At 43.1% G+C, this 27,754-nt stretch overlaps 1 protein-coding gene across 4 annotated transcripts in view; it reads left to right on the top strand.

Moving 5' to 3' along the window:
• Positions 1 to 27,754, top strand: part of LOC101998191 (neurotrimin) — a 980,868-nt gene that overhangs the window by 637,491 nt on the left and 315,623 nt on the right. The gene's annotated exons all lie outside the window — the stretch shown is intronic.

Genomic DNA, 27,754 nt, shown 5'->3' with positions numbered 1-27,754 from the left:
TAATTAGAAGAAGAGGAGAGCTAGGGAGGTTACTAGTTTCTCTTGATGGTGATGTATTTGCCCTGGCAGTTGGAAAAGTCTCCAGCAGAGTGTTTTGGCCTCATGCTTTTTATAGAGGGTTAGCTTCATTCATTGCAAAGTTCTTGTTTCACTATCTTCAGTGGCCACATCTGGTGTGGCTGTTGTTGACCAAATCCCCCTTGAGACTGAATACATTGTGCAGCTCACTGTCTGCTTTTCCAAGTTAGAGTTTGTAGCCTTGGATTCAAAATCATTAACTCTTTGAAATTCATGGTTTCTTTGGCTACAAAGTCTTACAGACACTGAATATGCATCATTTATAGAACACCAAAGATAATAGTTGGTCATTTTTGAAGCTGACAATTGTTCCTTCCTTTCTATATTTTCACAACTCTTAGTGTGGGAACACTGAGGCCATCTCAAGGAAAAGCCTTGGTAAAGAAGGTAATGGCCATGATTTTATAACTTCCCCAAAGGTGAGCCTTTTGTCTAACTGAGAGTTATTAATGGTGCTTTCTACTTAGAGCTGTTCTCTGTCATCTTTATGATGTTTGAATCCTCAGCTCAGCTAGCTTTTCCTATTCTGGGAGGTGTCAGATAGCTGGATTATTTTTTTTTCTTCCTCATTTCCATGGAAAGTAAAACATGTTCTTTGAGCTCATTTATCTCTCGCAACAACCACTGTAAACAGATGAACAGTCAATAATTGTGCCTTCCTGTCCATTCCCCCCTACATCTACAGGTTCAGTAGACACTTACTTTGCTTTGGAGTGATGTTTTTACCAAACATTTTGCTGTTTTATAGTAGGAATCTCCATTTTTCAAATCCATTTCAGTCACTGCCATACAGCGTATTTGGATTAATCCTGCCAGTCACCTATTCATGACACCAATTAAGCATCAGAGTAACAGTGGTTTGCATAGCAAATAAATCACCAAATCTTTGTGGTGAGCACTAGATATTCATCTGTCACCTGTACTGTGGTTGTCAGTGGTGTCCGCCTCCGCCTCGGTGCTCATCCAGAGACAGAATCTCCAGGTCAGTCCCTTACTTTCCACATGAGGTGTCCAAGGCTGCCAGGAGCAGTATCTTGCAGGGAAAGCAGAGAGTGTCAAACAAGAGATGCAGGAGTCATTGAAGGGTCAGGTTTACAAGGCTATGGATGTGACTTTGACACTTGTTTCATTGGCCAGAATTCTTATCAAGTGACATGTAGTGGCAAGGAGGTTTGGACAATGGCAGTCAGTATGGTACCTAAACCGATAAAACAAGTGTTAGAGAATCATAAGGGGTCATTTTTTTACATGTGTCTCACTAATGCTGTCAAGATGGCATTGGGACAAGAACAGAGTCCTTGATTTCTGATGCCCTCCCAAGAGTCTCACATTTTAGCACTTGAAAATTTACTGTACAATCATCTATGATTTTATTTTAAATATAGTATTTCAAAAGTTACACAATACTCAGCCCTTTGTTGAATAATAGAGTTTATATTAAGTAGTTTTGATCAACAGCATGCTATTGCAATATTGGGAATACATCTAGCAAAAGCCATGCTAAATGATGGTGTTTGATAGGCTCATGTATAAAATTCATTTCAATTATGATGTTTTCAAACTGGGACCCAACATCATCAGAAATAGACAAAGCCCATGTACCTGATAAATGTTCATTTCTTTTCCCTCTCTTCAATCAAGATAGCCCCAGAGTACCCAATATGCACTTAGTAAACAGAATAAACGACATCACTATTCACGGCCCTCTGAAATGGAGACCTTTGAAATCTCACCCTGCTGGGGACTGAGGTGTGCTGTATCTCTGTGGGTCTGCTTTTTCTTTGAATTGGAAATATCTCGTAGGAAGCCTCCACTGTTTTTCCAAAGAACTCCATCTGGTCTGTTGGAAGCTGTTTCAAAGTTGAAACATCAACCTTGACAGGTCCTTTGGCCACTAAAGATGCAGCCTCCAGGGACATGTCTGTACTGGCGATTAACATGAAACGGTGCTTCAGAGACTGAATGACAGTCGTTGGCTGTTCTGGATGTTACAGCCGGTTTCAACCACCTGATTTTAAACATGCCTTTCACAGAAGCTAGAGACCCCTCCCTGCCCCCGTCATGTGATTTTAAGTCACTTTACAGAGACTGAATGAATTAAAAAAGCCTATTCTATTCTATTTCAGCCCTTAATTATAAAGGCTACTTGTTGTCCCCCCCCCCCATTCATTTTACATTTCTTAATTTATTAATCGCTTATTTATCGTGTGGACAAATGTGTGGGGCACGTTTGAACATAACTCGATCAGAAGGACACTTCTAAGCTTCCTGCATAAAGTCTCAGCTCTCTCCACCCAGCCCTTTGTCTCACACGTTTATATGTTAATATTTTCCTAAACACTTCAGCTTTTGGTCCTGGCTCATTTGCTTTCAAAGGCCCTCTTCATCTGGAATGTAAGCTTCATGAGGCCCAGGGTGGTTCATTGCTACTGTTTAAAGATTTATTCCCACTGGGGACAGATGGATTCCAATTAGCTTTCGGTGAGCGAGGCACTGATGGTTCTTCCTTGTTCTTAAGAAATGTAATTTCTAGTAGAGAAATCTGATAGATACCAATGTAATTAGAAGATAGTGAAGGTTATATTTTTCTATGGTATCTCCATGCTAACCAAAAAGATAAAAAGGGAAAAGATAAATATTTTTTGTAGAGATTTCTGATTCCAAACAAACATTATTTTTACAGTTCGAAATTTTAACCCCTATAATTTGGTTTTACAGATAAAAAAACCCAATGTTCTAAATGGTAAAATCATTTGTTCAAAGTTGAATAGCTAACGAGTGGGAGACATGTATTCATCAGATCATCATATCTACCAAGCCTTTTAGAAAAATCTATACTAATGATTTTCAAATGTTTTATATCCACTCATATAAATAACCATATTTTAATTATAACGGGACAGACAAGCTTATACACATGTACATCTGTGCATGCAAACCACCTGTACATGCAGACTGGAATGTTTACTATGTGTAAACCTAATATGCTATCTACACTATCACATCCTATTCTTTATTTTAATTTGACTTTCTCCCATTTAACTGACTTCACAATAAAACAAACGGGTTGCAGAGGAGACAGACTCTGGATGACTTTGCTCTTGGCACAGTCTGGAAAGTTCTTGGAGAACTAGTAGCCAAGGGAAGATGCCTGATAGCTTGATGGAAGAAGCGTGTGTCAGGCAGGGCTTGCACAGTGGCTACAAATAGCAGAAAAAATTTACTGCTATTAAAATGTTTGCCCTTTCAAGCAACTACACTCATCTAACTTAGCCTTCTGTCAGATAATTCAGTTGCTTGGTGTTATATGGAACCGCTGAAAGCAAACCACTGTGTTCCAATATGCTACGCTGCTCACTTGGACAGTCGCTCAGCTGACGATTAGCCGTTTCTCCGAAGAACTGTTATGAGTATGATGTACCTTGGAAACAGAGGGGACTCCCATAGATGTCTGCCCTTGAGGACTTGTTTGTTGGCTTACTCCACGCAGGCTGCTGTAACAGAATACTATAGACTAGATTGTATACACAGCAAACAATTCCATCTCAAAGTCTGGAGGCCTGGCAATTTATGATCCATGCCTTGGCTAGTTTGCAGTCTGGCTAAGGACCTACTTTTTCATAGAGGGGCTTCTTGTGGCTGTACATAGTAAAAAAAATGGCTCAATTTTCTGTAGGTTTTTTACATATGGATACTAATCCTACTGATCAAAGTTCTGCATTCAGGACCTAACCCCCACAATGTCATCCCCCCCCCCAAAAAAAAAACCATTTTCTGATACTGACACATTGGTGACTGGTTTCAATATACGACTTTTGGGCTACAAAACTATTCATGGCACAACACTGATAGTTCACTTGAAGATTTAGATCTGATATTAGCTTTTCTGTGGACTGACTTTCCAACCAGTCTTTGCCTGGGGCTGTTTTACTCTACAATCATCCCCAGGGAACAGTGTTCTTCCATGGCTATAGCAGGGTAACTTGGCAATGCTGTATGGGATTCTCTCCATCTGGTGACTGAATCTGTAGGTAAAGATGAAGCTATTCTTGGCTGCCGGTTAGCACACTGATTGGCAGTGACGGGCTGTCTTTGGACATTGCTCCTCGTGAATGACTGGTGTGGGCATGATGGGGTAGCCTTATGGCTTTTGTCATCACTTCTTCTGACGGAGATGAGGTTTTTCCCCAAGTGAAGGAAATGAGCATCGCCACATTCGGTTAAGCCAGGGGTTCTCTGGAGAAATTGATGTGGGTGGCTGCACAGACGGTGCCATCATCTTGACAGTTGTCTGGGCCTGATGAATTGATCGCTGGCAGAGCGAGGGAGGCTGCCGAGATTGGAAAAGGTAAAGGTGTATGAGAAGACGGCATCTGATCAGAGGAGCCCCCCGTGCACATATGGTTTACACGACTGAAACATCATACTCCAAATATTACTGTGCTGTTTCTTTATGCTAAGCCGCTATAGTAATGGGCCTGTTATTTCTAGATTTGGTAAAAAGACAAAACTGAGCTATATTAGCAGCAAGGGAAACAGAAAGTGACATCATCTACCTGAACCTGCAAGTATAGTTCCAGAGGGTCTAGGGCCTTGTGCATATTTTAGAATATATTTGATTTGATTGATATAGTAGTGAGACTGGAGAGATGACTTGGTGGTTAAGGGTTCACACTGCTCTTGCAGAGAATCAGAGTTCGATTACAAACCACTTATAACTCCAGTTTCAGGATATCTGATGCCCTCTTCTGGCCTCTACTGGCACCTGCACGCAGGAGTGCATAATCACACACAGAGACACATGCACACATAAATAATAAAAAATCTTTCAAAAATCTGACTAAAAGTTTATGGAAAAGTAATCAAGCATTGGGATATGTTGCTTCTGAGCATATCACTGATGGTTCCCTTTTAGAATATTAAAGCCTTCTAGATGTTACATGTTTAGACAACCCTCAGCCCAACATCTTACCCCAAAAGGCAACTTCACAAAATTATACCCTGTCTCGAAAAACCAAATATATATATATATCAATTAGGTAAATTAGTATCAACTAATATGCTTTTACTTTATGAAATGCTTTTTATATGTTTGCCAATACTTTTCTTAAAAACTTCAAAGAAGTTTACTTACTTGTTAGTACTTCTCAAATTATTTGTCTTCTCTGTTATGCAATCAAATTGCATTATGATATCATAAAGATAGGTATATGTGGCTTAAAATAATTATTTATTTAACATATGGGGTGAGAAAATGCCTATTGTATTTTGGGAGTAGGTATATTTTCCAAGGAAACTGGATCAGTTAGTCTTAAGGGATACTTAAGTGAAAACTGAAGTTGATTAAGAGTTTCTCATGTGTATTAGTCAGCTTTGGCTACATTTTGTTGCAATAACAACTGCTTCAATATCTCTGTGACAATATATGCTTATATCATGCGTGTTCACACATATGCAGATAGATACCAATTAATTTAATTTCTTGGATGAAGCTTTAAGGAATAGGTTATAGTTAAGACATGGAGTCTTGCCTCAGAGAGAAAAGAATAACAACCAAAATATCTGCTCCGAAAGCTTCCATTTTATAAGAACATGTGAGATTTCTGTTCGTTTTTGTGTTGGCCACAGCAAGTCAGATGACCAAAAGTGATGTCAATTCACTGACTACTATAATCCTTTCCTGAAGAGAAGCAGAAAATATTTGGAACAACAAAACAGTACACCCCATAGTGTTATTATGTGTAGCTAGAATGCGGGAAGCTGGGGTAGAGGAATCAATCTTATTGATTTTGATCCTCAAAAGCAACCAGTAAGTGTAACAGAATGGATTTTATTCACTGCATTTTGAAAACAAGAAAACGTAAAGTTAAAATCATTTTTCTTTTAAAATTTCAACTCTCATAGCCAGTGAAGAAAAAACTGTAGATTTGAACAGAAGGGTTTTTTTCTTCTTAACGTATATACAAATCTGATAATTTCCTTCTCCTGGGCTACAGGTTGTGGATGTGAGGCCAGAACACTGCATGGACATGGAAGGGCTCTAGCTTCATATTTTCCTTTGTGTGGTTTATATTCTTTGTGTGTATGTGCACATGTGTGTGTGTGCATGCACATATGTATGCACACAAGTGGATGTGAACATGTGTGTTTAAGTGGCTTTGCACGTGGGTGCATTAGTGATTCTGCATGTGTGTGCAGGTGTGCAGGTGGTGATCAGAGAGTGTTGTTGGGTGTCTTCCATATCGTCTATCCACTTTGTTTTGTTTTGCTTATTTGAGGGGACTGGGGATTTGAACCTAGGGTTTCATGCATACTAGGCAAGTTTTCTGCCACTGACTTGTATTTCAAGCCCTCACCTGAATTTTTGACATAGGATTTCTCATTGATTCTGGAGCTCATGGATTCCTGTAGACTGTCTTGCCAGGAAGCCCTGGGGATCCTCCTGTGTCTGCTTTCACATCACTGGGATTATAGGTATACATTATCACAAACAACTTTATTTTTTTAAACATGGATATTGGTCATCAAACTTACATCCTGGTGCTGCAAGGCAAAACACTTTCCCCACTGAGCCATCTTTCCAACCCCTATTTTATGCTCTTTAAGGTGGCTGATATTGAAATTTTTTTTTTGAGATAGGGTTTCTCTTGTTGCTTTGGAGCCTGTCCTGGCACTAGCTCTGTAGACCAGGCTGGCCCCGAACTCACAGAGATCCGCCTGCCTCTGCCTCCCAAGTGCTGGGATTAAAGGCTTGAACCACCATCACCTGGCCTGATATTGAAATTTTTAACCAGTTTTTGCTCTTCATGAATATAATCTTTAATTTTAGCATTAAGATTTTCATTCAGGAGTGTGAGTATATGTGTGTGTGTGTGTGTGTGTGTGTGTAGTGTGTGTGTGTGTGTAGTGTGTGTGTGTACACACACATGTACCTTCACATGTACTCAGGTTCTTTTTCTCTTCTTCGGGACTTTACAAATGCTACTGTAGATCTCGCAGAAAGTGCTGAGTTTCAAATCAGGAATTAGTCCTGTTTCTGTTGATGTAAACCTGAACAGAGGAGAGACTTTATCCACCTTCCTGTATTATTAAGATTTCACATATAGTTTTGATAAAAGCTTGCAAGTACAAAATTTGCTATCAAGCCTAATGTAGCATGGAGGATTTTGTCTGAGCTAGCAAAGGATCACATTCTCACCCCCTGTGAGCCAGGGACTGAGCTTATAAACTATTTTCCACATTCTTGCTCTACTGAAAAGAGAGAGATGGAGGGGGATGGGGAGAAAGACTATGTCAATTTGAATCTTAATCAGGGGGTGTCTGAGGGGGCTATGAACCCAGTTACCTGATAGATTGCCCCGTAACTGTGATGTACATACTCTATAATCTGGGTAAGAACATTGACTTGAGGGAAAGGAAAGGCAATACTACACACTAAGTGGGCTGGATGACTCATACAGCTTGCTTGATGTTTGCTGTACATTTAGCAACAGGAGTGTGTGCAATAAAGAAGACAGAGCACCTTTCTGGCTCCGAGGATCTCCTGCCGAGGAGATGCGTTAGGCAATATTGAACAGAATCTCTTTCAGCCGGGTTGGTAAGAGGCTTTCCCCCATGACCTTTTCTCTTCTCTTTGTATTGGGAAAAAAATAAGAGAACCACAACAGCCATCCACCTGTCGCACTGTGGCGTTGACAGCAGCAGTCCCATGACAAGTGGCTTTTCTTTGCAAGTCAAAGGCTGAATCATCAATAGCTGTACTCAGTAATCTTTCTGCCGCTGCCTTCCTCTTACAGCTTCTGGTTAATTAGTAATTAACAGGTCATTGATTAATTGGTTGATTAGTTCAATCTTTTATATCATAAACACTGATGAGATCATCTATGTTTACCTCTATGTCAAATGATAGGGAATCAAAGATGCTAAAAGCATAGCTCTCACCCTTTCTCTTGAGGTTTAGGGGGGAAATACAAAGGGCAACCAACAATTTCAGTGCCGCGTGACAAAAGCCATGCCAGGTCTCAACACAGCTGCCTTGAGACATAGGGGAGAAGACATTTGCTCTAAAGGCCTGGGGTGGATCTCAAGGGGAATAGAACTTGATATAAATCTTCAGAGATGAGGAAGTTAGTTACCCAAGCACTCTAAGAGGAAACTGTACCTGCAAAAGTGTACAAAGATAGGCAAGAAAAAAACAGGGGCCGGAAACAAGTGGGCAACACAGGCCACAGAGGACAGCGGAAGTGTGTGGCATACGGTAGGAGAAAAAGGTTGCAGACATCAGTAGAGAAGTTAGGGTAAAGGCATTCACTGGGTGTCTGTCTCTTGCTTATTAATCTGCTTAATTTTGGATGCCTGTGTGGAAACCATTCAACACACCTCAGGCAAGAATAGCATTTCCTTGAAAACATGTAATGATTGCCTGGACGGCAAACACATGCCTACAGCTTGGCTTCAGGAATCGTGTGGGGCTGGCAATCGAGCACCGTGATTGAGTGTCCAGGCATCCAGTGTGCAGCCCTGGGCTCAGTCCTGGAACTGTAAAAACAAACAGCTAAGAAGAGCGATAGATAGACTGGTATCAAGGGCAAGGGTAGCGGCAGAGAGTCAGCTTTGTTGTTTCTTTCGTGGCTTCTATTCTTGTTATGTGGAACTGCTTACTACATCATGCCTATCCACAAAGTAGAATAACAAGAACTGCGCAGCCATCTGGAAAGACAGTTCTTTGTGTTCCCTTTACAAATTCTTTATGACAAACTAGGTCCCTTGAATACAGGTGACAGTGGTGTGGCTTGGGCAGTGAAACCAGGATTTAGCTCCAATGCATGCCTACACATGGGCTACTTGACTGTACAATGAAGTATGCTGTATGGATACTTCTGAGGTCAGGAGGCTGCAGAGGAGCGCTTGCACTAGGAATTCCCAGAGAAGAGATGAGGCTTTTATAGGACACACCTGTTATAAACATGGCTCCATTGTAAACTACATGTGTCATAGGAACTTCTAGAAATTTGGAAACATACGCAGCATTATTTCTGGAGTTAGCCCACCAAGTCTTGAGGAAATTTGGAATAGGATCTGGGAACCTGAGTTTTAAAAGGAAATGAATAATTCCTGTGCCTCCATATGTGGGAAAACATTGTACGGAGTTGAATTTCCGTCTTAACAAAGGGATCCTCGTGTGTGAAAAGGAGATGGCACAAGCGAGATGTGTGGGATGCTGTGCCCACTGGATAGAGTTTGGAAATGAAAGTCACCGAGTGGAATGACTTCCAGGAGTCTATAACATCCCTTCAGGGGAGATCAAAACTGCACTTTGAGGCCCGAGCAATACAAATAAAGAGCCGCAGTAATTAGAAGGTGGAACACGCAGTTTGTTGTCTGTTGCGGTGGGGGACAAGCAAGGCACCTGGAACAGCTTCCTTAGCTTTGGCTCGGATAATGAGGTGATTAGCTGACAGAGGAGAATAGGGCTTTGTGGTGGGAGATGATGAGCTGAATTTTGACATCTTGTTTTTGAAATGCCTACTGGGCCTCCAATTGTGTGAATCCCAGGAGTTGTATATATGGAAGTCTTGAGCTAATGCTAACACTTTTTGTGATAATTGTTTGCAAATGATCAATAAAGATGTGCATGTGCACATGCGTTCATGCATGCGTGTGTGTGTTTCTGTGTGTGCGCACATATGCGTGTGTCCACGCACACAGCACACAGATTTCCTATGCTTGATACAACTGAGGCAATAACAATCTATAAATTTTGAAGACATTAAAAAAAAGAAAGGGAAGAGAAACATTTAGAAAAGAGCAAGTAATAAAGAAAGACATAATCAACAACATTAGCAAAAGAAAGTTTATGTCCTCAAAGGTTAGGAAGAGTAAAGGAGACAGTGTTAGCCAGGAGTTTGAAATGTCAGTTTAAATTCCATCTATTGGACTTGGTTAGTTAGAAGTCAGTAGAGACCTCAAGGAGAAGAATTTTATTCTTAATTATCATTCATATCCTTCTGAGCTCCTCACCTTGGTGAGAAACTTCATTCTGCATTCTGTGAATTCTGACACACAAGATTTGTGCTTGGACAAGGGCTATACTGTTATTATGTTTAGAGCTCATTATTAATTATTGTCATCCAGCTCTTACATTTAACTTAAAAGTTAAAGCTTGCCATGGGTGTGTATATGTAAATAAAAATATAGCATCTGTGGGATTCACTACCACCTGAAGTCTGAGGGACCTACTCAGAGGCTTGGAACAAGCTTCTGATAGGTAAAGAAGGCTGATGTAGAATTCTGGGAGGAGAAAGGGACACTCTGTGACAGGAGAAGAAACAGCATTGGCGATGACCCCACAGCCATGACACATCTAACCATCTAACCAAATAAGCAGTTGATATGCATTGACGCAAAGTGCGTGGTATCATGGGGAAGTACCTAGTGATAGGGGACATCTAATGTCAGCTGTGTGGGACAGGAGGAGAAGAGTTTGTTCAGGAAAACAATTTCTGGTTCCTAGGTCCCTATTGTTTTTTTTAAACTGTTCACATTTTTCAGGATTTGATTGTGAGCCTACTGGCCTCTTCTTTCTCTGACACAAACACCAAGGACTATTTACCCTATTTAAATGAGTTTAGTGTGGGGCCTATAACTAATCAATTCAAATTTCTAGCCTTTTTTTTGGATCTATTGCTCAGCTACCTGTTGGGTACTTCCTTATGTATGTCTCACACTCACAGATTTTGTTTTTAAGAAGCCTCAATCTGGATTCTGTATTGACATTCACACTTTGAGTTCTTGCTATTAAACCCATACACCTATCTGGCCACCAGGCACCTGGATGAACACCATGAGGCTGTGTAGACATCTTATCCTGACTTCCTGTTTTCTGCTGAGTTTACTTTTGAAAGGCTTTTATCTGGCATTTAGACAACTACCATGGAAGTCTAGACCCCTTCCCCTTCTCACCTACATGATTGAAACCAGCCATGCTTCCAAACACAGATCTCCAGCCCCATAAAGCAACCCTATAGCCTCATCATATTGTTCTTTTTACTTGGTTTAAGCCAGTGCTCTGCCTCAATCACTGTTAGCTCCATGCTTAGCATGGATGACTAAACACTCAACGGCTCATGCAACATATTCAGAATCCTTTCCATTCTAGTCTGGTCTGTTTAGTAATTTAACAAGTTTTATTCTTTGCGTATTATCCTCCATAAGTTCTAGGACCACTGCTCTCTATGGTCCTTGGCCTTCTACTCTATTATGAATGAACTGAAAACCAAGTATATATTCGAAAGGAGTGGCTGGCGGATCTGGGAGTCAATTTGGTCCTACTAACTCATGGAGCCCTTTTAGAGGAGGCTTTGCTCACACTGAAGACACATGGTTGACGAGGAGTCAGCCCAGCAGAGCTGGAGAGATGAGCGTTGCCCCTGTGAAAATGGTGATGAACAGGGATTTGATCTGGGAGCAAGGGAGCAGAGGCTAAAGCAACCCCACACTAGTTAGTGCTCAGCAGACACCACAGAGCCTGGAGATCTGCCCGAGGGAAGGGGAACTTGTAAGCTATAGCGAGTGTCTGAGGGGTTTTAAAGATATGAGATATGGCACATTCAAAGTGTGTTTTAAGAGGATTCTAAATGTTGTGGGGATGGATGGTAAGGATAGGAGTCAAGAAGAAAAAGAAGAGACTCTGCTCTCCCTATGATCACATCACTATGCCTGCTACAACATAGTTCTAACATGCTTGTCCAGGAAGGGAAGCTTGCTTAGAGATCCCCATGTAGAGAAGTGTTGATTGGCATATGTGTTAGCGAAGCCACCACAGAGGTTCCTCAACAAACTAACAGCAGAACACCACCCTGGTTAGGCATCTCCAAAGATCTGAAAGCAGCTTGTTGAAGTGATGGCTGTGTAGCCTTGCTTTCAGTAACACTACTCAATAGCCAAGTCATGGAGTCAGTCATCCTAAGTCTTCATCACAGGAAGATGAATAAAGAGAACGTGGTAACTACATGGCCTTACAACAGCAAGAGATCCTGTCACTTGCCACAGTGTGGGTAGAATAGGAAAACATTTTGCCAAATGAAAGCAGGAAAACAAGTACCACATGATCCCATTTGTATATGGAAATACAGTAAATGGATTCATAGAGGTAGAGCGTGGAATGTGGCTATCAGAGGTTGGAGAGCTCTGAGGAGATGGTAGGAAAAGAGGACAGGGCTGGGGGTAGCTTGGTGGGTAAAGCACTTGCCTTGCAAACCTGAAGACCAGAATGTAGTCCCTTTGATCTCAAAGTAATAAATGTCAGGCCTAGTGACGTCTGCTTGTCATCCCAGTGCAGGGGAGCAAGTCCCTGGGGTCCACTGGCCAGCCGGCCTAGCTGAGTGGGAGGGTTCCAGACCTGTTAAGGACTGCTTCAAAAATAAAACAAAAGTGGGGTGTGGGGGGATGGGACTTAGGCTTGAAGAGCAATATTCAAGGTTTTACACACACACACACACACACACACACACACACACACACACACTCACACCACACAAATAAATAATCATTTTAAAATTAAAAAAAAATGGAAGTGGACGCGGCTCAGTTAGGAGGAGCAAATCTGATGGCTTTTGATAGACAGGATGGGTGAGCAGAGCCCACAGTTGAGCGCTGCAAGTTTCAATGCCACTGGGAGGGCAAACCATGAGTGTACTTATCACAGACAGTGTCAGATGTCTGAAGTGACGGATTGAGTTGAAAGGCCTGATCTGGCCATTTCACACTGTGTGAAAATGATAATATCCCTTTCTACCCCATAAATATGTACGACTATGATTTGTCAACATACAATTGTAAAAAAATGGACACACTCGCTCCCTACAGGCGACTTTTTCTGTAGGGATAGCAGAAGCCCAGTTGTACCTAAAATTTGATTATTGGTTTCTGTCTGCCACTGCCATAGTCTCCTCTGTTTGAAATTGCAGGCCTTCTCCGTGGGCACTGACAAACTCCTGTCCGTCTGCTAAGAGGCTGCCCAAATCCTGCCTTACACAACTTATCGCTTCTAATCCTTAGAGCAACCATATGAGGCGAATATTTTATCTCCACTTTACAGATGAGGAAAAGAGGCTCACAGAGATTAAGGACTGGCTCAGTGTACATAATGGTGTCTTGGGATTTACGGCTAGGCCCTGTCATCTTCGAACCTGCATCGCCACCCATCAAGGCTCCTGCTAGCATGCTTGCTGGGAGAGGAATAATTGCTGGGTCGGTGCCTCTCCTGCAGCCCCGAGGTCGACATGACTCTCCGATTACGTGGTACACTCTATCTGGACTCCAGTGCCTGGACTGTGATGCAGCCTTTTCCTTTGTCATAGACACCCTCTTGGGATGGAGGATGCCACTCCTATAGAAGGAGGCTGTGTGGCAACTCATCCAAATGGATCACGTGCCTGCTTGTCTTTTGTCTCGACCTGGATGACCCTCAGCCTCAACAAACAATCACGCTTTAGGGACATGAACCCCTTTCTCACAGCTTTTACTGAGTTACTGAGTCTCCGTGCTTGGTCTGAAGAACACCTACCCCCTGGCACTACCATGGCGTTTCACACACCTCCACCCTGGTTTTTGTTTGTTCTGTCTTCTCTGAGATCTGAAGTGATTTTTCCATGCCTTTCCTCTCCTTTGTAGATTCTAGAGAGTGGGACCTGGGTGGCAGAGTAGCATTGTTGTGGGTATTCTACTCCCTATGTTCCTCACAGCCCCTTGCCCCTCCCTGGGCAGCAGCTTATGCCTCTGTAGTAAGACTCATACCAAGTTGCTCCCAGCCCTCTGCTTGTGTCTGGTAGGTTCTTAGGGGTTTGTGTAGCACACTGTACCTGTTCAGCAAGCTTGGATGATAGGAGCGTTCTGAGGTCCAGAGGCCCAGAATCCCACTATTAAAGTCTCAGCGACACAAAAGGACTCTGTAAAAGACTTGCGGTATGTGTCTTGTGTCTTCAGGCACAGGGCAGGCTCTCTCGTCCTGCGGAAGGTTCTCATTGCCATGGATGGAGCTACTTCCCTGAACTCTGGAGAACACCTGCAGTGATCTGAACAGTGTTCCTAGGATAGCAGCGCCCCAACTCCACTTCCTTCCCATAATTCAGGTGTCATAATACTGGGGAAATGGCCTCCAAATGGTACTATGCAGCCTGTGAGTCCCTGACAGCTTCACTTTCCTTCTGCCCAATGACAGTGCCTCTTGCCTGGCCCTGTGCCCTTCAGTTATCTTGTGTGATGAATGACAGGAGAATTTGGGGCCTGGGCTCTGACGGACTGAAGAGGGCATGCGCAGCTCACTCCCTTCCTCCCAGTCTCCAGCCACTCTTTTTACCCCCGTTCTTAGTTCTTCTGCCCCACCACCTGCCTTCACTCCAGGCAACCCCCTGGCCCTGGCTGTGTTCCCCCATCTTTCCTGGAGGCCTTGTAAATGTACAGACCATTTAGACTTTAAGACAGTGGGGCCACTTTTCATCTCAGGCCAGGCTGCTGCCTGGTTTTACGGGGTCATAAAAGTCCTGACAGGAGTCATAAAAGCCTCCAATTGCACTGCAGAAACCCTTGGAGTATATTTTAAGGGCCCCTGAGTTTTCATTTTGCTGCTTTTATGGGGACTCGTAAAAGCTGCGTGCAGCAAGCCCACTGATTGGCTGCTCAGCACGGAGGTAGTTAAAATTACAGCTTTAGACAAATTGTTCCAGTCCCCATAAATCAGCATCCGGCATGTGGCAAGGGAAGGCTTCCAGTTCTGCGGCATCCCCATGGCCTCTGGGTCCCACCACCCAGGCAAGGCAATGCTTGAGCCAACCGGACAAACCTGCCCATCATCTTTTCCTGAAGTCTTCCTTGCAGCCTGAATGCTGTTTAATCAACCAGCTGTTTATGTGAATTTTGCCAAACAGCTGGCTGGCGTTTTATTACTATAAACCCGAGTTTTACAAAGCAGATTTACTAATTTATTTTTTAAATCTGGCCATGGTAGAGTCAGTCTCACACTCCATCAGCCTGACTTCAGTGTCCTGATAGGTTTAACCCCTAATTTTTTTTTAGGAGGTACCCACAGCCCATCTTGCATGCCCTACTTTTCTGTTTCTCCCCAGTCTTCCTACGATTCTCCTGATATCTTTAGTGTGCCCCCATGAAGGGCTCTGTGATAGCATCAAAGTGATTGGTGGGTTTGTCATTCTTGATTTCTTTCCATTTTTTACCCTTATACCTGGCTGAGCTCTAAAGTAGCCTGGCATCACAGGGGACTGTATCAACGGTTCATGAGCTTATGGCTCGAGTGTGTGTACCAACAGTCTTGAGAATTCCCCAGATGATGATTGCAGAAGCAGACATTATTTTTCTCTTCTCTTCCGAGCAGACCCACGCTCCAGGCTGTCCCCGCTGATGACCTCAGAAAGAGTTTGTGGCTCAGTCAAACTCATGACCTGTCACGTAGAATTTCAGAGCAAGGATGTCTTTCCCCCACTTTGGTCTCTCTTCCCATTCTGGGGAGAAAGCTTCCAAAAGAGGCTCTGATGGTGATGGAAGTGAGGAGGAGTCCCTGCTGGTGCTCCCTTGAGAGAAATGTGTGGCTCCTATTTGTGTGTCTGCCTCCGTTCCCCTGGCAACCACCTCTCTCCCCTACTATTTCTAAAGAACACGTGCTTGTGGGAGTATCATTCTAAAAAAGAATGATGTTTTCTCCTCCTCTTCTGGAGACTAGCCAAGTCAATACTTCCAGAAGCACTGGGTACATCTTATTACTTGGGAAATGACCAACTCAGTCAGACTGAAGTAAGGGATAAGTTGAAGGAGGAAGGTTGTGGTGGAGAGGGGACACACAGCCTTGAGTCAGACTGTGGATTGAATAGTAGGCCTGAGAATTAAGGGCAAGATGCAGGGGGTGAAAATTCCATCGCCATTCATTCACTTTTGGAGTCATGGCTGGCAGAGCAAGCAGCCTTTCTAGGGCAGAAAGGAAACGGGGTACAGGCTTTGCTGAGAATTTCCTGTCTAAGTCGAGGGAGAAATCAGCTTCTCCCGCGGTCTGCCTCTGTGCTTAAGGGTCTTATTCTTTTCTTAAATATATGAACCAATTGCAGAGGTTACAGGCTACATAAGAAAAAAAAACACTTCTTATTTCTGTCTTCTTCTAGTTTTATATAATTATTATATCAACCGTGGCTGGTCAAAGCATTCATTAAAGAGAAACTATCTCTCCCATGCTTTTGTTGTGGTTTGGAGAGATATGACAGGCTTTTTATGGCTCTAGCTACATTTCCCTTTTCTTTTTCATGCTTGATTTCAGTGACTATTTCCCCACCCCCCATTCTGCATGCTGGTGGTTTCTAACACATAACTTTTACTTTCCACCTGGCTTGATCAAACTCTCTTAAGGCATTAAGGAGACTTAAGATCCCAGGCAGCTTTGGGAATTTACCAGGAGTCTAGTGGGTGAATGCTAAGGCCCATGCAGTCTCAGATATACCATCAACCCAGTCTGAGATGGGAGGAGGTCAGGGTACAGCCAACTCTCCATGGGCATGTCCTGGGGGTAGTCCCACAGTTTTTACTGTGTTTTTCTTTAAAATTTTGGCTTGTGGGCAGAGCCTATTGCTTTGTCTCAAAAGGTACAGATCTGATACCCCTTTGTCAGCCTGGGGGAAGGGAGTTTTTGTGCCAGAAAGGATGTCATGTCTTTGACTTCTAGTCCCTGCTGCCACCTTCATGTCTGGTGCTATTCCTCCTTTATTTATTTCTGTGCTGTACTTCCTATGGAGATTCCTTCAGTTTATTTATCATAAACCAGTCTTGCCTCAGTGGATTTCAGTGCTGCAGAGGATATGACTTTGGAAAGTGTTTGGGGTAAATCTCTAAAAGTGCGTTTTTCATATTACCATGCCTCTCTATCCTATTGTGTGCCATAATTTTATCACATTCTCCACTGGGCTAATGATAGGTCCCTTCAGAAATTTATAAAAGTCTGATTTGGGCTTCCTCTCTATTTCATTATTCATTTTTTGATTCTCTCATTCAATGCGCCAAGCTAAGACTCTGCGCTGAGTACCACGCTAGTGCCTGGGGACATGGAGATAAATAAGAAACAGTTGCTGTCGTCTTGGAATTCATAAACAAATAGGGCAGAAAAAAATATATAATCAATTGCTTACTAAACATTGTGGGAGAAAAAGGAACATAATACCAGCAGGAAGGACGGGTAAGAAATGACTTTCTGCAAGCGTTTTATCTTATCTGGAGTTTTCTAAAGAATGGACAAAGTGCATTTCGTGCAGTGCAAGCAACAGGAAACTTGCAGAAACAAGGGGCAGCATGAGAGCTGTGTGGCACTCCCTGTCATCTGCTGAGGAAGTGTGGGCAGGAGCGTCCTGAACAGCCAAGAGGCTGAAGATGAATTGTGGGTCAGGTTGAGAGACAGAGCTCTTGCAATGAATAAAACTGAGCTTGGATGTCTAAAGACAAACTCCAGGATCACCTATGTGTCCATGGGAGTGTGGGTCACTCCATCTCTTTGACTTAGTAAGTATGAGTGAGTCCAGGGCCGACTGTGGACAAAGAAGTGCAGTGTGTATGGAATTAATGCTGATAGCAAACAGGCATTGCTTCTCACATCAACGTTCTCAGACTTGGAAACTTTGTTACAGATACAGAGCGTATATGCCAAGGAGCCGATTTCTAGTAACACGTATAAGCATAACACGAACATGGACAGAACACTCTCACAATTGGTCAGTACTGTAAATGTTAGTGGTGAAACTATACATGAGTAGTGGTCAAACGATATTAAGAGCCAATTGTTATGGAAGCAGAGGAGAAATTACATAGACATACAGGAGCAAGAAGGCTGAACCAAGGGCATGGATTTAGACCTGGAAGACTGTATGGGTGCCATACAGAAGAGTATAAAGGAAGGTCAGAATCAAACTGCAGCCACGTGAAAACCCAAAAGACAGTAGAAGAGAGTGAATAAGGGAGAGCTCAGGAGTCAGGGTCAGTGGAGAGCTGACTGAAAATGTCTTGGGGACATCATTGTTGGGACAGTGCCTGCAAATGTCCAAGGGTTTTCAGCGGTCAAGGGTATTACCTTGTGTGCACTGAGATTTAGGGTACAGCAGTGATATGATATTGGTCACTCTTCCATTATGAATCTTTGTTGTATAAAAACTATTAATTTTAGTAATTTTTTATAGATTGAAAATATTACTGCTGTTAGACATGCTCTTACTTTGTAGCCCTGGCTGGCCTAGGACACTCTCTGTAGATCAGACTGGCCTCAAGTTGATAGGGATCCACTTACCTCTGCGTCCTGAGTGTTGGGGTTACAGGGTAGTTCCTCCCATGCCTGGCTATCATCTATTTTAATAGGAATTCGGGTACAATAGGTGCTGATAAGTGAGCTATGAGGAGGATGTCAGAGACGAGGTGGGAGGGGACAGAAGGAACTTTGGGCAGCAGTGAGCTAGGACTGCCCTTTGACATCAAGCCTTTCTAAATACAATTCGTACTCTACAGAGAGCTTTTTTTATAAAAAAAAAAAAAAGAGCAAAATTATATTTATTTCTCAAAGATTCTGGCCCATGCTTGCACAATTTTCCAATGTTAGTATCCACGGGTTGTTGTTTTACTTTGTTTCTTTCTTTTTATCCTACTATCCATGCTTCTGAGTCATTTCTCTCCCCAGGAACCTCTGGCCATCATTTAAAACTGACAACACCAGATTGCTTGGGTTTGGATCCAAGTTCTGTTCCCTCCTTCCTCCAAGATCTTGGATGAGTGCTTTAAATTCTGTGCTTCAGTGAATTCATCTTGGAAAATGCGGAAAATACAGGGCGCAAGTTCCTAATGTTGGAGATGCAGGGAATTTTAGACCGGCTGAGTGCCTGCATGCAGCAAGGCTTCAGCTGTGTTACCTGCTGTCATTAACTCACCAATGGCAGAAGCTGCTGTTTCCTTTTAGAGAGATGCTTGATCTTCAAGGACCTCTCCTGGCTTAGTCTATCAAGGTTCCTGATCTTGTCTTTGGCCTGGAAGATGGCCTTAGGAAGATACCGGCTAAGAGTAGAGTAGAGGTGAAGGAATACCACATTACCAAACTACCAAGAACCCTGCGGTAGCTCTGTGTGGACCCGACACTCTGAAGTCAGCAATGCCAACATTTCCTGCTTTGCCCTAACCTCACCCTAAGCCTAATAGCTGCTCTGCACAAGATTTTTACTTTGAGGGTATCAGGCCCTTCTGGGAGCCTTGCCCTGTCAAATAAAGTATTTTGGGTTTTTTTTTTTCGGCCCTAACACATGGGGGATTTGATTCCATGCTCCCCTTCCTTGGTTTCACCTGGGTGGTAGCCTCTATCATAGGCTAACAGAGCTCTTATAACCTGGGTTTCAGGATTTTACACACCAAGAGTCAAAGGCCCAGACACACAGAGTTAAGGTGAGAGGGAGGTACACACTAGGACCATATATTTCCAGGTACAGCTGATGCTTCTGGCCTCAGGACCATACATCGAGAAGCTGGTTTTAAGTTACATTGGTCACTTAAGAACAAAAGGCTTTTCCCAGTCAGTCTGTCTCTACATCAGACCATGCCTGAACTCTTGGTTGAGTCTTCTCAGAGGGCCCGAAACCTACCTTAATTGCTTCCTTGGCGTCTGCACAGAGAAATCCCTGAGCTAAGGTTTATTTTTCCTGGCCTTACCACTTACAGAGCTATTCACGGAGATGCTTCTTGTTCAGAATTTATTTCTCACCCAGCCAGTTTCTTTAACAGCTCACGATCCTGTGTAACCTTTTTCTAAAGCCGTTTTCTTTTTTCTTTTTGCCCCTGGATGGCCCAAAGCTTGCTATAGCATCAGTCTGTAGGAATCATAGTCTCCATAATCAAATATTAGCATAATATATTAGCATATCTATAGTACAATTATATTTTGATTACCCTAGTCCCAGTTACACCAAAAGATGCCTTCAATCTAAATATAAATAATTTAGAATGTTTATACCAAGGAGAATTCAGAAGATGGAAAGGAAAAATGAAGAAAGTGTGTGTGTGTGTGTGTGTGTTGTTTGTGTGTGTGTGTGCACATGCTGTGTATTCAATGGGGTAGGGAGTGGTTAAGGGGGTAGATAGTGGTAACAGCACTTGACTGCTTGTGTTGTTACTCTATACCACAACTCCTCTGTTCTAATATGAATAAAAAAGCCTATGTGGATATCCAAAATATAGGTAAATCTTCAAATCCATTCTTTTAATATATTTAAACTTGTATTTCTTTTACTAAGTAAAAGCTAACGGTGGTTTTTAGATTCAATTTCTTCCCTGTATTCAGAGCCTTGCGTAAGTCTGCGTTCCTACAGTTCTTCCTAGGAAGGCCGTTCTCCCTTATCTAGTTAATTCCCTCATCTGATCACTGATATCTCATATCTGTGTTCCACTTCCCTGGTTTCTTTTGATTAGTATCCTTTGTTGTAGGTTAACAGGGGTCTTGTAATTTGGATGTGAGGATTTCGCACACACACACACACACACACAGAGAGAGAGAGAGAGAGAGAGAGAGAGAGAGAGAGAGAGAGAGAGAGAGAGAGAGAAATGAGGGAGAGAAAGGTACACAGTTGCATTGCATCGACAGATATATCGGCTGGTGTATCTGGGGGAGGACCACAATTATTCCAAGTCCATGGCGTTCCTGCTACCTTGAGTATTGATTCAGCCTTCATTTAGTTGGATGGTAAAATTAAAAGGACTGTTCTCCTTGGGAACTTTTAAGTAATGGTATTATGGCTTGTCCTCTGCTGAGCAGCATGGCGTGGTGTGTAAGGCCTGAATTGCGGACAGTTTTAATAGTCACATTTACAATGGGTGATAGATGTGCAAGCCCACACACTGAAATCACTACCACTTCACCTTCCTACTCAGAATGACAATGAGATAGTGGGGACAATTTGTAGTGAAAATGTGTTACTGATGGGTAGGGATTAGTATCAAGACTTTATTAGGGCTGGGGGTGACTATGCAATAGTTTGGGTTGGGCTGAGAGAGAGGTTAGGGCTCAGCATGGAGTCTGTTTGTTTCCAGGCCTGTAGAGTCTGAGTCTGCAGATCTGCAGGTGGAATTCTATCAGCTAACTCTAACATCTTGCTGTGTGTTGATAACTCAGATTGAGAGAGTGCCAAGGACCAGAGAGAAGATCTTCCCTTGGACAAGCAGAGTCTGTAGAACCATAAGCAATATTTCCCAGTTGCCACCTTCTCTTGTCACTGTCCTCAAACCCAGCTCTTTCCTGGGTGTTATCAGTGCCTAATACGGAGCCAAGCAGACAAGAACAACCTTGCTAATGTGTAGAGGAGTTGTGGGTGGATGAATGACCTCGGGAAGGAAGGGCTATGTGGTAGTAAGATTGTGGATTTGTCGTGCACATTAATTGGGGTAATCGTGCATGCTATTCCTGACACTTTGCAGGGATTCCAAAGATGTTTCTCTTCTGTGTTTTTATACGTTGATGTTCACTGTGGTGTTGCTTTCGTTTCCCTTGCCTTCCTTTTTCTTTGTGAAAGAGAGCAGGAACAGCTTATTCTCGGGCCTCCTATTTCCTAACTCACATGCAGGTGCCTGCAGCAAATCCCTTAGCATACACTATGAGCACACCTAGATTTACACGCTACCTTTCTGACTCCGACGTTTCTTCTTCCCCTAAGGTGAACACTGCTTATTTCCAGGAGCATCGAAAAACAACATTAAAACACATAGTGAAGAAATTAAAGAACACCAGATTTTAACCATAGTTGTGTATTTTACTTATTAGTGCTCTTCCCCATAAACATTGCTGGATATAGGTGAGGCATGCCCCCCCCCCCCGCCGTTACTGTGTGCCAGGAATAATCCCCCTTCCCTTCGCTTTTTCTGATTAGGCATTCCTTTCTCTCGGGTGCCTCATTCACTTGGCTGATGCCTCTTGACACCTTTTTTAATAAGGGTGCTCAGTTGTTAGGATGTGTAGGAGTTGACAAAAATCTGCCTCGCGATCTTTCCACAGCTTGAAAATAACCTCTTTACCCAAGGAGACCTGACACCTGCTTCTCTCCACCCCAAATGGTGAGAAACTTGAGGATAGAGAGCTGGCCATTGACTTAACACAGATAGCTTGCTTTGTGTGTGTGTTGCTTGTCCTCTGCTCTATGTGGAAAAAAATATCTAGGGGGAGAAACTGAGTAAGTATATAAATGTTTCAATCTACCTAAAATAGGAAACAGTTCCACAGCAAGAAAAGCAGAGAGAGGGTGAGAAGGCAGCTTCCCTTTGATATAGATGAAAGAGGCTTTCACGAGGCCATCACAGGACAAAGACATGTTTGGGAATGGAAACTTTAACAAGGTATATTCTGTCCAATTCTCCTCCTTGGTGATGGCCCTGGAGGCAGCATCCTGCAAGGCTGGTTTGGCCAGCAACAATTACGAATTGAGGAGAACTCTAGAGTCATTTTCCAAAAGGGAAAGAATGACTTCTTGGCTACTGTAATCAGGGACGTACCTAGGAGCCGCCAATGAACCAATATAGGTCAGGTCACCCAGAAGTGCCATGATTATGTTCCCCAGAATTCTAGGGTCTGAAACATTCTGTTCTCTGCTTAGGAATAGCCTCGGCACCACTGTAGGTCTGTAGCAGTCACCGCTGCTGCTTATTGACTACTTGGGGGTCTTTCCAGTTATAGATTTGTTGGGGATGAATTGCACTTCTTTCATTACGGGGCAAGGGGGTGTGCTGTATATCTAGATTTTGTCAGTGACAGGCAAGAAGAAATGACACATGTGTCTTGGTGGGCTGGGCTAAGGTTTTTACTTTTTATGAGTCTCTCTAGAGTTAAGACAATACCGGCAGACGTTATTTGCTTTGCCAGGGGTAGTAGGTGCAGAGTAGATGGACCTCTTGTGTCCCCTGCTTCAACTTATGGAGATAGTTGTCTGTTTCAGCATAGCCTATTCTGTTCTAAATACCCTGGGTCTGAGACAAAAAGGATGAACAGCAGTTGAAGCCTAGCTCCTAACTGTGGCTTTCTTTTTACTGTCCTTCCTTTCTTCCTTACTTCCTTTCTTTCTTCCTTCCTTCCTTCCTTCCTTCCTTCCTTCCTTCCTTCCTTCCTTTCTTTCTTTCTTTCTTTCTTTCTTTCTTTCTTTCTTTCATTGAGGATGAACCTGCAGAAGAGTTCAGGGAAAGAACAATTAAAGATGCATGGTCATTCATCCCAGGACCACTTGGGAACTTAGATACTGCCGGCAACCTACCGCCAACACAAGATCACTAGGAGAAACAGAGTATAAAACACCCTTTGATGTAAGGCCTGTCCATACCTGAGCGCTGCAGCAACAGACTCGCAATGCAATGTAGGTTTCCAGGTTGACATTTCTGGGGCTCCTTTTGTTACTCTCTGCTTTGCTTTATTTATGCAAAAGATGCATCCCCAGGGGAAGAATCAAGTCAAATTATAACGGCAGCTGAGAAGCTGCTATTTAAGGATGTCTATGGTGAAGTTCTTTGGGAATGGGTAATCATCTACCCTGATTTGCATTGGTTTTGTAAACTTCATGGGTATTTTTGTGTGTAACAGATCTTTATGAAACCAGGGCAAATCATAATACATGGCATCAAATACAGAGTCTGGCAGAGCTAAATTTTCATCCTAGGTGAGCTAAAACATATAGCTTGATGTAGTAATGGTACCGAGGGAGGGAGCTGATGGAATATGAATTTTCACCTCAAACTTGTGGCAGTGTGGAGCTGGGGAGCTAGCTAGGTTTGTAAGTGCTTGCTTTACAAGCATAAAGACCTGGTTTTGAAACCCCAGAACCCTTGTTAAAAATGCCAGTTAGGGTGGAGTGTGTGAATAATTTCCTTTCTGTGCTGGGGATGCAGAGATAAGTTGATCCCTGAGCACACTGGCCAGTCAGTCTAGCACACTTGGCAAGCTTCAGACAAGTGATAAACCCTGTCTCATAGGAGGTGGTTAGTACCTGAGGAATACTAGCCAAGTTTGTACTTGGTTTTTTTACACACACCTATGCTTACCCATGCTCAACTGCACATACCTGTGTTCCTAAACACACACACACACACACACACGTGTTTCTTAAAGATTTATTTTAATTTTATATTTTATGGGTGTTGTGACTCCATGTCTGTCTGTTGTGCAATTTTGTGTGCATCACCCGCAGAGGACAGAAGAAAGCATTGGATCCTATGGAACAGGAGCGGTTGTTAGCCACTCTATGGACTAGGTATTGATCCTGGGTCCTATGGAAGAATAACCAGTGTGCTTAACTTCAGAGTCAACTCTCCAGCCCCTTCAAAGAATGGTTTTTAAAGTCTACAACTTGAACATGTTGCTACAAAGGAGATTGTAGGAATAACCTGGACAGGGCTCATTTTATAGAAGGCACAGAATATGGAGAAAAGAAAAGCAAACATTGCATCAAGCAAGCTTAGATTTTAGAGTAGGCTTATTAATACCAAGAAGAAATCAAGAGGAGTTTATGAACACTTCTCTTGAGGCCACCATGAAGAATGTAGACATGAAGTGAAAGACCCTACAGACCCCCTGAAAGACCCTACAGACCCCCTCCTCAAAACCCGCAGCTAGCATGCTCCCGGGGGAACGTCCTGTTTGCTTTAAAAAAAATTCTCCGGATCAGCAGCCAGCCTGCTCTCGTAAGAACATCCCCTGTGCTTGAGAGAGCAGAATGTCTTGAGATAGGGAGACTGCAAGGCAGGATGTCAATAAGATAGCACATCAACAAAGCAGGTTGACTGCAAAACAGGATATCTATAAAGATAGGAACAGGATGACTATTGCCAAACATCCATGCTGAGAGAGGAAACCATTCATGCCCCCGCCTCATTCCAATTGACCGATAACCACGCTTTTGTTTTGCTTCTGTAAACTTACTGTTTGCTCTTCCCTATAAAAAGCCCGCCCTCCAGTAAGCAGGTGCACAAAGTCCTCTGAAAGGCTTTGCTGCCCACAGGTACCTGTGTTTACTCAATAAACCTCTTGCTAATTGCATCCTGTGGTCTGGACTCGGACCCCCTGCAGGTACCTGTGTTTACTCAATAAACCTCTTGCTAATTGCATCCTGTGGCCTGGTCTCAGAGTGTCCTGGTTCTGGGGTCTTCATCGGAGAAAAAGGTCCTCTCTGAGGGTCTTTCAAAGTACGGAACTAGAAAAATCAAATTTGCCTCCAACAGGAAGTCTCAAAAACAGTAAAAAGCCCATAGGCTTAGACAGGAGGGAAATCCAGTCTTGCCCCTTTACTCTGCACACCAAATAAACTTCCTACAAGCATTTTAGTCTTTTAGAGCCTTTTCTTTCCACCAATATACTGAAGATTGTGATCCCTCCTTGCATGGCCAATGTGAGAACCAAAATGTCAAGGACCTAATATCACAGCTGACCTCAGGTAGAGCTCAGAAAATTAAAACTATCAATATTGGTGACTTTATTTTTTTTTCTTAGTATCCTGACTGCTACCGTGTGAGTAATCTTGAGTCCACAGTGGCCTTTGGTAGATAATTGTTGAGAGGTGGTGAGAATGAGCTAGCTATCTTGCAACCCAAAGAGCCTGCAGCAGAGTGTTGCTAGCCAGATGTCAGTACTGAATGAGAAGCTATTGTCTTTCTTCTCCCACTACAAATGCATCCAATGTTCCCCTGAAAATCTTTCCCAGAATCCACATTGCTCAAAAAGATTAAAACCATTTCCCTGTGAGTTCTCCTTCTTCTTCTTTTAAATCCTATCTTCCTTGCCACGTCAGGTAACTCTAACCTTTTGCTTCCAACAATTCAAACAAAGAATTCTCCCCTTTCTTGTTTTCCTTTCCTTTCCTTTCTTCCTGTATTTTTTCCAGTTGTCAGAACCCTAGGAGGTTTCTCTTCATTTTAATTAAGAGTGAATGAAGGTAGCAAAATGTTTTATAACTGGAGAGAATTCACCAGCAGGGCATCAAGGCAGACATCCACATCCTGAAAGAAAGGCTCACAGACACCAAATCAACGCAGTGGGGAAGGTATCCTCCACTCCCTCCGCATCCCGCTGACTTATTGCCCAGCCCTCCCTCTGCCCCTCTGCCTGGAAGCTTTACCTCTGGCGGAAGTCCCCCTGTCTTTTGTTAGGGAAAGCTTCAATTGGAAGCTTGCCTTTGTCAAACGTTTTTTTTTTAAACACACAGTGTGTCCCCTGAAACCGCTTGTGCCTGCAAGAGTCCTGGAAGTTAATTCTTGCCACCCAGGGAAGTGTCCCAGTTTCCCTCAACTTTCACTGACCTACTCCTCATTGTATACCTGGCTGTCTTTAAACACAGGTACAGCTTGAGATTGGACCAGCCAATCCCTTAGGGGCCTGTGACATGCATAAGCTGATGGAAAGGAAGCTTGTGGCCAAGAGAAAGCCTGTAGGCAGGAAGAGAACCAAATATCACTGCAGAGAGGAAGGTGGAAAGGGACCTCTTTGCAGTACAGATGCGGTGCTCGGTCTCCTGTGGCCCTGCTCTCCCGCTGAGCTGGCCACCCTGAGAATAGAACACAGGCTCCCAGTGACATCTTTAGAGTGCCAAATCTGGCTCATTGCCTGCCCGAGCTCTGTTTAGCGCTCTGCACTTGGAAGATGGCATTATGAGATTCCTTCCGAGGAAAGCATGCTTTTATTAAACTCCTGGACCAAATTGCCTCCCTGTTGCCCTTTTTCTTTTTCATGAGACATGATGGGTTATTACATTTGTGATTAAAAAAATCTGTCATCGGTGTGGTTGCCTTTTCAGTTTCGTTGGAAGGCGATCATGACGTTGATGCCCAGAGGAATTGAAGAATGGAGAAGAGAAGGCATGCTTTGATATATAGGGAACCTTCTTCTGCTCACTGTTGACCTCGTGGCTCCTGTAGCAATGGACCGTTACTGAGCTGACTGGATTGGCATGGCAGGAGTGAAGGAAGGCGATGGACTAATGTCTGAAGCCAGAGACTAGACAATGGAGGTTAATGTAACTCATTCTGGGAGTTTTAGACAATCCAAATGCTGAGTCTCAGCAGGGCTGCTCCAATTCACCCAATCAGCTTTTGAGTCTAGCAGTTCTCTTTATACTTACTGTCTGTTTGGATCTAAATATTTCACAAGTGACCCCTTTCCCTCAAAACATGGAGAGCTTAAAACCAAGTCGTGGAAACTCAATTCATGTGAGATCCAGCTGCAGCCCAAATTCTGGTTTGCAATGATGTCAGAAGAAAAGAAGGTTAATGAACCTGTGTTGGGATGGGAGGATCCACATCAGGTTCTAGACACCGAGATATAGGGATGATGCATGTATCTACAGGTCAGTTCTCCAAGTTTCTGACTGTTCTCCACAGTGCACCCTGACTCTATTGTTCCACGGAGGAGCTTCCTCAACAGTGTCCCTAGTCCATGCTCTGCAATTTGATGCCTTTCCTTGTGCTGGAAGAATTTCTTCGTCACAAGTAATTCTCTACTTGAGCAAAATGAGGAGTTTTTCTCTCCTGTGGACATTCCTGATTTATCCGATTATGTTAAGTTCTACTTGAAGGAATGTATCCTTCACTGAATTCTCAAAGGAAGTATGCCTCATGGCTACTGTATGTTTTGACTAGTGAC

The sequence above is a fragment of the Microtus ochrogaster genome, chromosome 5 (genome assembly GCF_000317375.1).
Source record: "Microtus ochrogaster isolate Prairie Vole_2 chromosome 5, MicOch1.0, whole genome shotgun sequence".
NCBI classification, from domain to species: domain Eukaryota; kingdom Metazoa; phylum Chordata; class Mammalia; order Rodentia; family Cricetidae; genus Microtus; species Microtus ochrogaster.
The sequence above is the reverse complement of the archived record's forward strand: the minus strand, read 5'-3'. Positions and strand labels throughout refer to the sequence as shown.